The following is a 15,240-nucleotide window of genomic DNA, read 5'->3' on the forward strand; positions in this document are numbered from 1 at the left end:
GGAATCTGGTCCAGAAAGAGCGAGGGCATCAGAAATCTGCTCTAGAGATAGGAGGGAATCAGGAATCTCCAGATACAGCGTGGACATCAAGAATTTGTTCCAGAGATGATTGCATCAGGAGTCTGTTCCAGAAACAGGAGTGTATTAGGACTCTTTCCAGACAGAGCAAAGTCATCAGACAGGAGGGCATCAAGAATTTACCCCATAGACTGCAAAAGCATCATGACTCTGCTCTAGAGACAGGAGGGCATCAGAAATCTGCTCCAGACACAGTAAGGGCATCAGGAATGTACTCCAGAAATAGCGAGGACATCAAGCCACTGCTCTAGAGACAGCAAGGACATCAGGACTATTCTGCAGATACAGCGAAGGCGCCAGGAATGTGCTGCAGAGACAGGAAGGCATCAGAAATCTGGTCCAGAGACAGCGAAAGCATCAGGAATTTGCTCCAGAGACAGCGAGAGCATCAGGAACCTGTTCCAGGGACAGCGAGAATATTAGGAATCTGCTGCAGACACAGCAAGGGCATCTTGAATCTTCTCCAGAAACAGGATGGCATTAGGACTGTTGTTCAGAGACAGCGAGGTCATCAGGAATCTGCTCGAGAGACAGCGAGATATTAGTAATCTTCTCCAGAAACAGCGAGGACATCAGTAATCTGCTTCAGAGACAGCGAGGGCAACAGGATTCTGCACCAGAGACAGTGAGGGCATCAGAAATCTGTTGCAGAGTCAGGAGGGCATTAGGACTCTTGTCCCAAGACAGCGAGGGCATCGAAAGTCGCTCCAGAGACAGTGAGGACATCAGGAATCTGCTCCAGAAACAAGGAGGACTTCAGCAATCTGCTCCAGAGACAACGAAGGCATCAATGAATCTGCCCCAGAAACAAGTAGGCATCAGGACTCTGCCTCAGAGACAGGGAGGGCATCAGAAATCTGCTCCAAAGACAGAAGGACATGAGGAATTTATTTCAGAGGCAGGAAAATATAAATCATCTTCTTCACAGACAGAAAGGACATTGGGAATTTATTCTAGAGACAGCAAGGGCAGCATTACTCTGCTCCATAGACAGCAAGGACAGCAGAAATCTGCTCCAGAAACACAATGACACAGGAATCTGCTCCAGAGACAGCGGGGGAATCAGGAATTTGCTCCAGAGACAGCGAGGGCATCAGGAATCGGCTCCAGACACAGCTAGGGTATCTGGAATCTGCTCTAGAGACAGTGAGGGCATCCAGAATCTGCTCTAGAGACAGTGAGGGCATCCGGGATCTGTTCTAGAGACAGCGAGGGCATCCGGCCTCTGCTCTAGAGACAGCGAGGGCATCAGGCCTCTGCTCTAGAGGCAGCCAGGAAATCAGAACTCTGCTCCAGAAACAGGAGGCCATCAGGAATCTGTTCTAGAGACAAGGTAATCAGGAATCTGCTGCAGAAAGAGAATGACATAGGAATCTGCTCCAGAGACAGGGGCATCAAGAATCTGCTCCAGACACAGCTAGGGCATCAGGAATCTGTTCCACAGACAGCAAGCACAGCAGGAATCTGCTCCAGAAACAGAAGGATATCAGGAATCTGCTCCAGAGACAGCAAGGGCATCAGGAATCTGCTCCAGAGAGAGTGAGGGCATCAGGAATCTGTTCTAGAGACAGCGAGGGCATCCAGCCTCTGTTCTAGAGACGGCGAGGGCATCTGGCCTCTGCTCTAGAGACAGCGAGGGCATCTGGCCTCTGCTTTAGAGACAGCGAGGACATCAGGCCTCTGCTGTAGAGAGAGCAAAGTCATCCGGAATCTGCTTTAGAGACATTTATTGCATCCGGCCTCTGTTCTAGAGACCGCGAGGGCATCCGGCATCTGTTCTAGAGACAGCGAGAGCATCTGGCCTCTGCTCTAGAGACAGCAAGGGCATCTGTCCTCTGCTCAAGAGACAGCAAGTGCATCCGGCCTCTGCTTTAGAGACAGCGAGGGCATCAGTTCTCAGCTCTAGAGGCAGCCAGGACATCAGGAATCTGTTCTAGAGACAGCAAGGTAATCAGGAATCTGCTGCAGTGCCAGTGAGGGCATCAGGAATCTGCTTTAGAGACAGCGAGGACATCAGGAGTCTGCTTCAAAAACAGGAGGATATCAAGAATTTGCTCCAGAAACTGCAAGGGCATCATGACTCTGCTCTATAGACAGCGAGGACATCAGGATTCTGCTCAAGAGACAGCGAGTGCATCAGGAATCTGCTCCAGAAACAGCGAGATCATCAGGAATCTGCTCCAGAGATAGGAGGGAATCAGGAATCTGCTCCAGATAGAGCGAGGATGTATGGAATCTGCTCCAGAGACAGCGTGGACATCAAGAATTTGCTCCAGAGATGCTTGCATCAGGAGTCTGCTCCAGAAACAGGAGGGTATTAGGACTCTTGTCCAGATACAGCAAGTTCATCAGACAGGAGGGCATCAAGAGTTTGCCCATAGACTGCAAGAGCATCATGACTCATTCTAGAGACAGGAGGGCATCAGAAATCTGCTCCAGACACAGCAAGGGCATCAGGAATAGATGAGTCACCTGCCTGCCGTGGGGTACCCGGTACTGGGTCCGGTGGTGTCCACTGGGGGATGTCACAGTGGCAACCCAGTCCGTGGCCATGGGCGCCCATGTAAAAGGGGAAAGTCTTTAAAAGGGTTTCGTGAATAGAGTTTATGTTCGTGACGCCACCTGTGGTATTCGATCAGTGGGGACCGACGCTGTTTTAAGGGGTCCTCTGGGGTGATGTTATGGCAGCTAGATGGTATAACTTCCCACAAGTGAAGTGTATCCTCAGGGCTCCCGGTGTGTAGATGGAAGATGGTGAATGGCGCAGTAAAGAATGAGGACACAGGTTTGCAGTCTCTTTACCTGGTTTACTGAAGACTTCAGGCAGCCACAGTCCAGGGTAACAGGGCAGGCAGGGTCCGGCCGGCTTGGAAGCAAATCCATAGTCCCCTTTACCAGGTGGAGTTAAAAGCCTTCCTTTAGCGCGGTGGTGTTGTAGTCCCTATGGTTTCACATAATGTCCTCACAGTTCTCTCTGTCCCCCATATAGGATAGGACATAACTTGCATGACTGGTGACTTGGGCCTTTTTACAGGGACTCTAGCACACCCCGGGCTCTATAGGTGTCACCGTGCCTCCTGGGTATTAAGGCGGACAGGTAACGTGGACAGGCAACTTGCAGTTCAGCTGTCCTGCCGGTCTCTGATGTAAGTTGTAGAGTTCTTACAACCTCAGTGGTCCGGCTACCGGTTATCTGCGCCTCAGAGGGAGGCAGCCTGCTCTTAGCTGGTCTCCCCTAATGTTACTCTCCTGTGCTTCACTCTCCTGCATGTTGTCACCTAGTAAATAGGATCAAAAGCTCCCCCTTGTGGCCTGGAGTCTGAACATGTTGTGTGTATGGTGGTTACTTGATAAAAGATATCCTACATTGCTTCCAAACGTAACATCACTGTCCCCGTGAGGAAAGCAATGCTGCCGTGATGACCAGGATCCTGTGACGCCACATGTACTCCAGAAATAGCAAGGACATCAAGCCTCTCCTCTAGAGATGAAGGCATTAGGAATGTGCTGCAGAGATAGGAAGGCATCAGGAACCTGATCCAGAGATAGCGAGTATGTTAGGAATCTGCTCCAGAGACAGCAAGGGCATCTTGAATCTGCTCCAGAGACAGCAAGGGCATCTTGAATTTGCTCCAGGGACAGTGAGGGCATCTGGAATCTACTTCAGAGACAGCTAGAGCATCAGGAATCTGCTCCAGATACAGCTAGGGCATCAGGAATCTGCTCCAGAAACAGGATGGCATTAGGACTGTTGTCCAGAGACAGCGAGGTCATCAGGAATCTGCTTCAGAGGCAGCGAGGTATTAGGAATCTTCTCCAGAGACAGTGAGGACATCAGTAATTTGCTCCAGAGACAGCGAGGGCAACAGGAATCTGTACCAGAGACTGAGAGGGCATCAGAAATCTGTTCCAGAGTCAGTAGAGCATTAGGACTCTTGTACCAAGACAGCAAGGACATCAACAAGACAGCAAGGGCATCGAAAGTCGCTCCAGAGACAGTGAGGGCATCAGGAATCTGCTCCAGAAACAAGGCGGCCTTCAGCAATCTGCTCCAGTGACAACGAAGGCATCAAGGTATGTGCCCCAGAAATAGGTAGGCATCAAGACTCTGCCTCAGAGACAGGGAGGGCATCAGAAATCTGCTCCAGAGACTGAAGGACATGAGGAATTTGTTGCAGAGACAGGAAAATATCAAAAATCTTCACAGACAGAAATGACATTAGGAATTTGTTCTAGAGACAGCAAGGCATCAGTACTCTGCTCCAAAGATAGCAAGGGCATCATTACTCTGCTCCATAGACAGCAAGAATCTGCTCCGGAAACAGAATGGCACAGGAATCTGCTCCAGAGATAGCGAGGGCATCAGGAATCAGCTCCAGAGACAGCTAGGGTATCAGGAATCTGCTCCCTAGACAGCAAGGACATCAGTAATCTGCTCCAGAAACAGAAGGACATCAGGAATCTGCTCCAGAGACAGCGAGGGCATCAGGAATCTTCTCCAGAGACAGCGAGGGCATCAGGAATCTGCTCCAGACACAGCTAGGGCATCCGGAATCTGCTCTAGAGATAGGGATTGCATCCAGCCTCTGCCCTAGAGACAGCGAAGGCTTCCGCCACTGCTCTAGAGACAGCGAGGGCATCCAGCCTCTGCTCTAGAAACAGCAAAGGCATGTGGCCTCTGCTTTAGAGACAGCGAGGACATCAGGCCTCTGCTCTTGAGACAGCGAAGGCATCAGGAATCTGCTCCAGAGACAGCTATGGCATCAGGAATCTGCTCTAGAGATAGGGAGGGCATCTGAAATCTGCTCTAGAGACAGTGAGGGCATCCGGCCTCTGTTCTAGAGACAGCAAGGCATCTTGAATCTGCTCCAGGGACAGTGAAGGCATCTGAAATCTACTCCAGAGACAGCTAGAGCATCAGGAATCTGCTCCAGAGACAACGAGGGCATCAGGAATCTGCTCCACAAACAGGATGGCATTAGGACTGTTGTCCAGAGACAGCGAGGTCATCAGGAATCTGCTCCAGAGACAGCGAGGTATTGGGAATCTTCTCCAGAGACAGCGAGGGCAACTGGAATCTGCACCAGAGACAGAGAGGGCATCAGAAATCTGTTCTAGAGTCAGCAGGGCATTAGGATTCTTCTGCCAAAACAGCAAGGCCATCAACAAGACAGCAAGGGCATCGAAAGTCGCTTCAGAGACAGTGAGGGCATCAGGAATCTGCTCCAGAAACAAGGAGGACTTCAGCAATCTGCTCCAGAGACAATGAAGGCATCAAAGAATCTGCCCCAGAAACAGGTAGGCATCAGGATTCTGCCTCAGAGACAGGGAGAGCATCAGAAATCTGCTCCAGAGACAGAAGGACATGAGGAATTTGTTCCAGAGACAGGAAAATATCAAAAATCTTCTTCACAGACAGAAAGGACATTAGGAATTTGTTCTAGAGACAGCAAGGGCATCATTACTCTGCTCCATAGATAGCAAGGACAGCAGGAATCTGCTACAGAAACAGAATGACCCAGGAATCCGCTCCAGAGACAGTGGGGGCATCAGGAATATGCTCCAGAGACAGCGAGCGCATCAGGAATCTGCTCCATAGACAGCAAGCACAGCAGGAATCTGCTCCAGAAACAGAAGGACGTCAGGAATCTGCTCCAGAGACAGTGAGGGCATCAGGAATCTGCTACAGAGACAGCTAGGGCATCAGGAATCTGCTCTAGAGACAGTAATTGCATCAAGCCTCTGTTCTAGATACAGCGAGGGCATCCGGGCTCTGCTCTAGAGACAGCAAGGACATCAGGCCTCTGCTCTAGAGACAGTGAAGGCATCAGGAATCTGCTCCAGACACAGCTAGGGTATCATGAACCTGCTCCAGAGACAGCTAGGGCATCAAGAATCTGCCCAAGAAACAGGAGGCCATCGGCAATCTGTTCTAGAGACAGCAAGGTAATCAGGAATCTGCTTCAGAGACAGTGAGGGCATCAGGAATCTGCTCCAGAGACAGTGTGGACATAAGGACTCTGCTCTAGAGGCAGCCAGGACATCAGGACTCTGCCCAAGAAACAGGAGGCCATCGGCAATATGTTCTAGAGACAGCAAGGTAATCAGGAATCTGCTGCAGAGACAGTGGGGGCATCAGGAATATGCTCCAGAGACAGTGAGGGCATCAGGAATCTGTTCCATAGACAGCAAGCACAGCAGGAATCTGCTCCAGAAACAGAAGGACGTCAGGAATCTGCTCCAGAGACAGCGAGGGCATCAGGAATCTGCTACAGAGACAGCTAGGGCATCAGGAATCTGCTCTAGAGACAGTGATTGCATCAAGCCTCTGTTCTAGAGACAGCGAGGGCATCCGGCCTCTGCTCTAGAGACAGCGAGGGCATCCGGCCTCTGCTCTAGAGACAGCGAGGACATCAGGCCTCTGCTCTAGAGACAGTGAAGGCATCAGGAATCTGCTCCAGAGACAGCAAGGACATCAGGGATCTGCTCCAGACACAGCTAGGGTATCCTGAATCTGCTCCAGAGACAGCTAGGGCATCAAGAATCTGCCCAAGAAACAGGAGGCCATCAGCAATCTGTTCTAGAGACAGCAAGGTAATCAGGAATCTGCTTCAGAGACAGTGAGGGCATCAGGAATCTGCTCCAGAGACAGTGTGGATATAAGGACTCTGCTCTAGAGGCAATCAGGACTCTGCCCAAGAAACAGGAGGCCATCTGCAATATGTTCTAGAGACAGCAAGGTAATCAGGAATCTGCTGCAGAGACAGTGAGGGCATCAGGAATCTGCTCCAGAGACAGTGTGGACATAAGGACTCTGCTCTAGAGGCAGCCAGGACATCAAGACTCTGCTCCAGAAACAGGAGGCCATCAGGAATCTGTTCTAGAGACAGCAAGGTAATCAGGAATCTGCTGCAGAGACAGTGAGGGCATCAGGAATCTGCTTCAAAGACAGCAACGACATAAGCAATCTGTTCCACAGACAGGAGGGCATTAGGAATCTGCTTCTGAGATATTGAGGACATATGAAATCTGCTTCAGGGACAGAAAAGACTTCAGGAATCTGCTCCAGAATCAGGAGAGCATCAGGACTCTGCTCTAGATACAGCATAAACATCAAGAATCTGCTCCAGAGACAGCATAGACATCAGGACCCTGCTCTAGAGACTTCCAGAACTTCAGGACTCTTGTCAAGAGACAGCAAGGTCATCAGGAATCTACTCCAGAGACAGGAGGGCATTAGAAATCTGCTCCAGAGACAGTGAGGACATCAGAAATCTGTCTCAGAGACAAGAAGGAGATCAAGAATCTGCTCCAGAGCCAGCGAGGGCATCAGCAATCTGCTCTAGAAACAGTGAGGCATCAGGTCTCTCATCTTGCATAGATATTGGGACAATAAAACTCTCCCAATATTTATCTAAGGTGATAAAGAATTCAGTCTCTAAGCTCAGTCTTTTTGTCAACTCACTATGCTAGTTCCTTGCTCATTTGTTCATATATTTCTCGTTCTTCAGATACTTTGTTGTACAGTGAAGAGACTGCAGCTCTGCTGTGTGACGTCTCTTATTTTATCCGTTTGCCATTAAATGGTCTCATAACTGCAAGATTATTATTTTGTTTCTCCTACTGAGAACACTCTATACTGACTTTATCCTGTAATTCTTGATAGCTGGCACTAGATGGCAGCATCAGTCAATAAGAGAACAGAAGTTACAAAGTGTTAATTGTTTTCTTGATTTTCCCTTATTTTCATGAAATAATTTTGAGTTTTTCAAGATTATTAAGTCAAACATGTAAACAGCTATAATAAGACAAGGGAACTAACCGGGCAAATGGAAAAAGGGGTATTGGAAATGTGAGAAGGGAAGGAATGTTATCTCCGTGTTTGCGTGGGTTTCCTCCTGGTACTCCGATTTCCTCCCACACTCCAAAGACATACTGATAGGGAATTTAGATTGTGAGCCCCATCGGGGACAGCAATGATAATATGTGCAAGCTGTAAAGCTCTGCGGAATATATTAGCGCTATATAAAAATAAAGATTATTATCGCTAACAAACTTTATTGGACAGGAAAACAGGAGAGGGTAGGTCTCTGAGCATTACTACATTATAGAAAAACATGAGCATATGCTGTCTTGGATTTTCGTTTATTTTGATCCGTTTGTTCTACAGTTAGTAATAATGCATGGTTATTAGATCGCCCCTCAATCGTCTTTTTTCTAAACTAAATAATCCTAATTTTGCTAATTTCTCTGGGTATTGTAGTTCCCCATCCCCTTGATTAATTTTGTTGCCCTCTAGTGATGAGCGAATATACTCGTTACTCGAGATTTCCCGAGCACGCTCGGGGGTCCTCCCGAGTATTTTTTAGAGCTCGGAGATTTCGTTTTCCTCACCTCAGCTGAATGATTTACATCTCTTAGCCAGCTTGATAACATGTGGGATTCCCTAGCAACCAGGCAACCCCCACATGTACTTATGCTGGCTAATAGATGTAAATCATTCAGCTGCGGCGATGAAAACTAAATCTCCGAGCACTAAAAAATACTCGGAGGACACCCGAGCGTGCTCGGGAAATATCGAGTAATGAGTATATTCGCTCATCACTATTGCCCTCCTTTGTACTCGCTCTAGTTCCATTATATCCTTCCTGAGCAACGGTGCCCAAAACTGTACACAGTACTCCATGTGTAGTCTAACCAGGGATTTGTACAGAGGCAGTATAATGCTCTCATCATGTGTATCCAGACCTCTTTTAATGCACCCGGTGATCCTGTTTGCCTTGGCAGGCGCTGCCTGGCACTGGCTGCTCCAGGTAAGTTTATCATTAACTAGGATCCCCAAGTCCTTCTCCATGTCAGATTTACCCAGTGGTTTCCCGTTCAGTGTGTAATGGTGATATTGATTCCTTCTTCCCATGTGTATAACCTTACATTCATCATTGTTAAACTTCATCTGCCACCTCTTGGCCCAAGTGTCCAACTTATCCAGGTCCATCTGTAGCAGAATATTATCTTCTCTTGTATTGATGGCTTTACATAGTTTTGTATCATCTGCAAATTTCTATATTTTACTGTGTAAACCTTATACCAGATGGTTAATAAATATGTTGAAGAGAATATGTCCCAACACCGACCCCATGCGGTACCCCACTAGTCACAGTAGTGGTGACACCTTTCCTGAGGAGCACTGAGCCCTACAACTATAGTGACCCCTCTCCTGATGAGCACTGGGCCCTATAATCAGTGACACCTCACCTGAGGAGCCTCTTGCCCTATAACTATAGTGATCCCTCTCCTGAAGAGCACTGTCCCCTATTACTATAGTGACCCATCTCCTGAGGAGCACTGTGCCCTAGAACTATAATGACCCCTCTCAGGAGAGGGGTCATTATAGTTCTAGGGCACAGTGCTCCTCGGGAGAAGGATCACTATAGTTCTGACATGTGACAGGAAAGATGTGGGCTCACAGCCGGAGCCCACATCAAAGGGGAGGGTGTCCGACATCGGCGTACTATTACGCCTGATGATGGAAAGGGGTTAATGTAAATTATCCAGATGTTGGCCTCAAAAGAATTTGGAATAGACTTAATGAATGCTATGGCTCTGTAGAGGTTACAGAAATTGCCTTGTTTAAAAGAATAGAAGACTTTCATAGAATAGCGAACAAGGACTATTCATAGCTTAGAGAGTTAACTGACTTGTTAATGGAGCTGTGTGTAACAAAACCAGAAGGAGATCTTGTGGGGTTGACATACCTTGACACTGCTAGAGGTGTGATCTCCATAGTTGAAAAACTCCCCTGCAACCTGCAAGACAAGTGGGTTAAACATGGCTGCAGGTTTACACAGACCTTTTCCTCCATTCAATGTGTTTGTAGATTTTATCTCAGAACAAGCAAAAATTGGAAATGATCCTAGCTTTGATTTCACGCAGTCATATGCCAATACCCATACCTCCCAACTTTTGAAGCTGGGAAAGAGGGACAAATTTTAGGCCACGCCTCTGCCCACACCCATTCATAGCCACACCCATATCCACATCCCAACCACACCCATTTAGCACTGCTGATCACACTGTTCATAAAGAATAATTATAAACAGAAAAATATGGCCACACAGTGCTCCATACTGTATAATGACCCCACATGATGCTTCATACTGTATAATGACCCCACATGATGCTCCATACTGTATAATGACCCCACATGATGCTCCATACTGTATAATGACCCCACATGATGCTCCATACTGTATAATGACCACACAGTGCTCCATACTGTATAATGACCCCACATGATGCTCCATGCTGTATAATGGCCACACAGTGCTCCATACTGTATAATGACCACACATGATGCTCCATACTGTATAATGGGCACACAGTGCTCCATACTGTATAATGACCACACATGATGCTCCATACTCTACAATGGCCACACATGATGCTCCATACTGTATAATGGCCACACATGATGCTCCATACTGCATAATGGCCACACATGATGCTCCATACTGCATAATGGCCACACATGATGCTCCATACTGTATAATGGCCACACATGATGCTCCATACTGTATAATGACCGTACATGATGCTCCATACTGTATAATGGCCACACATGATGCTCCATACTGTATAATGACCGCACATGATGCTCCATACTGTATAATGACCGCACATGATGCTCCATACTGTATAATGACCCCACATGATGCTCCATACTGTATAATTGCCGCACATGATGCTCCATGCTGTATAATGGCTGCACGTGATGCTCCATACTGTATAATGACAGCACATGATGCTCCATACTGTATAATGACCCCACATGATGCTCCATATTCTACAATGGCCACACATGATGCTCCATACTGTATAATGACCGCACATGATGCTCCATACTGTATAATGGGCACACAGTGCTCCATACTGTATAATGACCACACATGATGCTCCATACTCTACAATGGCCACACATGATGCTCCATACTGTATAATGGCCACACATGATGCTCCATACTGCATAATGGCCACACATGATGCTCCATACTGTATAATGGCCACACATGATGCTCCATACTGTATAATGGCCCCACATGATGCTCCATACTCTACAATGGCCACACATGATGCTCCATACTGTATAATGGCCACACATGATGCTCCATACTGTATAATGGCCACACATGATGCTCCAGTCCATACTGTATAATGACCGCACATGATGCTCCATACTGTATAATGGCCACACATGATGCTCCATACTGTATAATGACCGTACATGATGCTCCATACTGTATAATGGCCACACATGATGCTCCATACTGTATAATGACCGCACATGATGCTCCATACTGTATAATGACCGCACATGATGCTCCATACTGTATAATGACCCCACATGATGCTCCATACTGTATAATTGCCGCACATGATGCTCCATACTGTATAATGGCTGCACATGATGCTCCATACTGTATAATGACAGCACATGATGCTCCATACTGTATAATGACCCCACATGATGCTCCATATTCTACAATGGCCACACATGATGCTCCATACTGTATAATGACCGCACATGATGCTCCATACTGTATAATGACCGCACATGATGCTCCATACTGTATAATGACCGCACATGATGCCCCATACTGTATAATGACCCCACATGATGCTCCATACTCTACAATGGCCACACATGATGCTCCATACTGTATAATGACCGCACATGATGCTCCATACTGTATAATGACCGCACATGATGCTCCATACTGTATAATGACCGCACATGATGCTCCATACTGTATAATGACCGCACATGATGCTCCATACTGCATAATGGCCGCACATGATGCTCCATACTGCATAATGGCCGCACATGATGCTCCATACTGTATAATGGCCGCACATGATGCTCCATACTGTATAATGACCGCACATGATGCTCCATACTGTATAATAGCCACACATGATGCTCCAAACTGTATAATAGCCACACATGATGCTCCATACTGTATAATGGCCGCACATGATGCTCCATACTGTATAATCGCCGCACATGATGCTCCATACTGTATAATGGCCGCACATGATGCTCCATACTGTATAATGGCCGCACATGATGCTCCATACTGTATAATCGCCGCACATGATGCTCCATACTGTATAATGGCCGCACATGATGCTCCATACTGTATAATGGCCGCACATGATGCTCCATACTGTATAATGGCCGCACATGATGCTCCATACTGTATAATCGCCGCACATGATGCTCCATACTGCATAATGGCCGCACATGATGCTCCATACTGTATAATGGCCGCACATGATGCTCCATACTGTATAATGACCGCACATGATGCTCCATACTGTATAATGGCCGCACATGATGCTCCATACTGTATAATGACCGCACATGATGCTCCATACTGTATAATAGCCACACATGATGCTCCATACTGTATAATAGCCACACATGATGCTCCATACTGTATATTGGCCACACATGATGCTCCATACTGTATAATAGCCACACATGATGCTCCATACTGTATATTGGCCACACATGATGCTCCATACTGTATAATGACCGTACATGATGCTCCATACTGTATAATGGCCACACATGATGCTCCATACTGTATAATAGCCACACATGATGCTCCATACTGTATAATAGCCACACATGATGCTCCATACTGTATAATAGCCACACATGATGCTCCATACTGTATAATAGCCACACATGATGCTCCATACTGTATATTGGCCGAACATGATGCTCCATACTGTATAATGGCCGTACATGATGCTCCATACTGTATAATGACTGCAAATGATGCTCCATACTGCATAATGGCCGCACATGATGCTCCATACTCTATAATGGCCGCACATGATGCTCCATACTGTGTAATGACCGCACATGATGCTCCATACTGTATAATGGCCGCACATGATGCTCCATACTGTATAATGACCGCACATGATGCTCCATACTGTATAATAGCCACACATGATGCTCCATACTGTATAATAGCCACACATGATGCTCCATACTGTGTAATAGCCACACATGATGCTCCATACTGTATAATGGCCGCACATGATGCTCCATACTGTATAATGACCGCACATGATGCTCCATACTGTATAATAGCCACACATGATGCTCCATACTGTATAATAGCCACACATGATGCTCCATACTGTATAATAGCCACACATGATGCTCCATACTGTATATTGGCCGAACATGATGCTCCATACTGTATAATGACCGTACATGATGCTCCATACTGTATAATGGCCACACATGATGCTCCATACTGTATAATGACTGCACATGATGCTCCATACTGTATATTGGCCGCACATGATACTTCGTACCGTATAATGGCCACACATCGCTACTCCTACACACGCGGCTGCGCTCCGTACACTTTGCACACACGGCTCCGCTCTGTACACACGGCTCCACTCCATACATCTCATACACACACGGCTCCGCTCCTTACACCTCGTACACATTCAGCTCCGCTCCGTACACCTTGTACACATTCGGCTCCGCTCCATACACCTCATACACACACGCTTCCGCTCCATACATCTCGTACACACGGCACTACTCCGTACACCTCGTACACACACCGCTCCGTTCCATACACATTGCACACGCTGCTCCGCTCCGTATACCTTGCACACACACGGCTCCGCTGCGTACACCTCATACACATACGGCTCCTCTCCATACATCTCATACACACGGCACTACTCCGTACACCGCTCCGTATACTTTGTGCACGCATGGCTCTGCTCCGCACACCTCATACACACGTGGCTCTGCTCTGTACACCTCGTACACACGTGGCTCCGCTCCATACACCTCGTACACACGTGGCTCCGCTCCATACACCTTTCACACTCTGCTCTGATCCGCACGCCTCTTACACACACGACTCCGCTCCGTACACCTTTCACACGCTGCTTCGCTCCGTACACCTCGTACACACGCGGCTGTACTCCGTACAGCTCGTACACACGGTTCCATACATCTCTTACACACGACTCCGCTCCGTACACCTTTCACATGCTGCTCCGCTCCGTACACCTCGTACACACGCGGCCGTGCTCCATACACCTCGTACACATACACACGGCTCCGTACACCTCGTACACATGGCTCCGTACACCTCTTACACACGACTCCGCTCTGTACACCTTTCACAGTACGAGGTGCACCGAGCGGAGCCGCGTGCATGTACGAGGTGCACCGAGCGGAGCCGCGTGTGTGTACGAGATGCACCAAGCCGAGCCGCGTGTGTGTACGAGGTGCACCGAGCGGAGCCACGTGTGTGTACGAGATGCACCGAGCCGCGTGTGTGTACGAGGTGCACCGAGCGGAGCCGCATGTGTGTACGAGGTGCACCGAGCGGAGGCGCGTGTGTGTGTGTACGAGGTGCACTGAGCGGAGCCGCGTGTGTGTCTGTGTACGAAGTGTACTGAGCGGAGCCTCAGCCGCGTGTGTGTACCGAGCGGAGCTGCAGCTTGTAATTAGCACATGATGATACAGTGACTGACTGTCATAGGGGCTTAGACTTAAGGTACCGTCACACTAAGCGACGCTGCAGCGATACCGACAACGATCCGGATCGCTGCAGCGTCGCTGTTTGGTCGCTGGAGAGCTGTCACACAGACAGCTCTCCAGCGACTAACGATGCTGGTAACCAGGGTAAACATCGGGTTACTAAGCGCAGGGCCGCGCTTAGTAACCCGATGTTTACCCTGGTTACCATCGTTAAAGTAAAAAAAACAACCACTACATACTTACCTACCGCTGTCTGTCCCCGGCGCTCAGCTTCTCTGCTCTGGCTGTGAGCACAGCGGCCGGAAAGCAGAGCGGTGACGTCACCGCTCTGCTTTCCGGCTGCCCGGCGCTCACAGCCAGAGCAGAGAAGCTGAGCGCCGGGGACAGACAGCGGTAGGTAAGTATGTAGTGGTTGTTTTTTTTACTTTAACGATGGTAACCAGGGTAAACATCGGGTTACTAAGCGCGGCCCTGCGCTTAGTAACCCAATGTTTACCCTGGTTACCAGCGAAGACATCGCTGAATCGGCGTCACACACGCCGATTCAGCGATGTCAGCGGGAGATCCAG

General features: G+C 48.2%; 1 protein-coding gene across 1 annotated transcript in view; it reads right to left on the reverse strand.

Annotated features, from left to right (window-relative positions):
* RPS6KL1 (ribosomal protein S6 kinase like 1) overlaps positions 1-15,240 on the reverse strand; it is a 61,114-nt gene that overhangs the window by 20,434 nt on the left and 25,440 nt on the right. Inside the window, exon 3 of the mRNA XM_069735744.1 lies at positions 9,834-9,884. The gene's annotated coding sequence lies outside the window, so the exon portion shown is untranslated. The remainder of the gene's footprint in view (positions 1-9,833; positions 9,885-15,240) is intronic.

The sequence above is a fragment of the Ranitomeya imitator genome, chromosome 1 (assembly GCF_032444005.1).
Source record: "Ranitomeya imitator isolate aRanImi1 chromosome 1, aRanImi1.pri, whole genome shotgun sequence".
Taxonomy (NCBI): domain Eukaryota; kingdom Metazoa; phylum Chordata; class Amphibia; order Anura; family Dendrobatidae; genus Ranitomeya; species Ranitomeya imitator.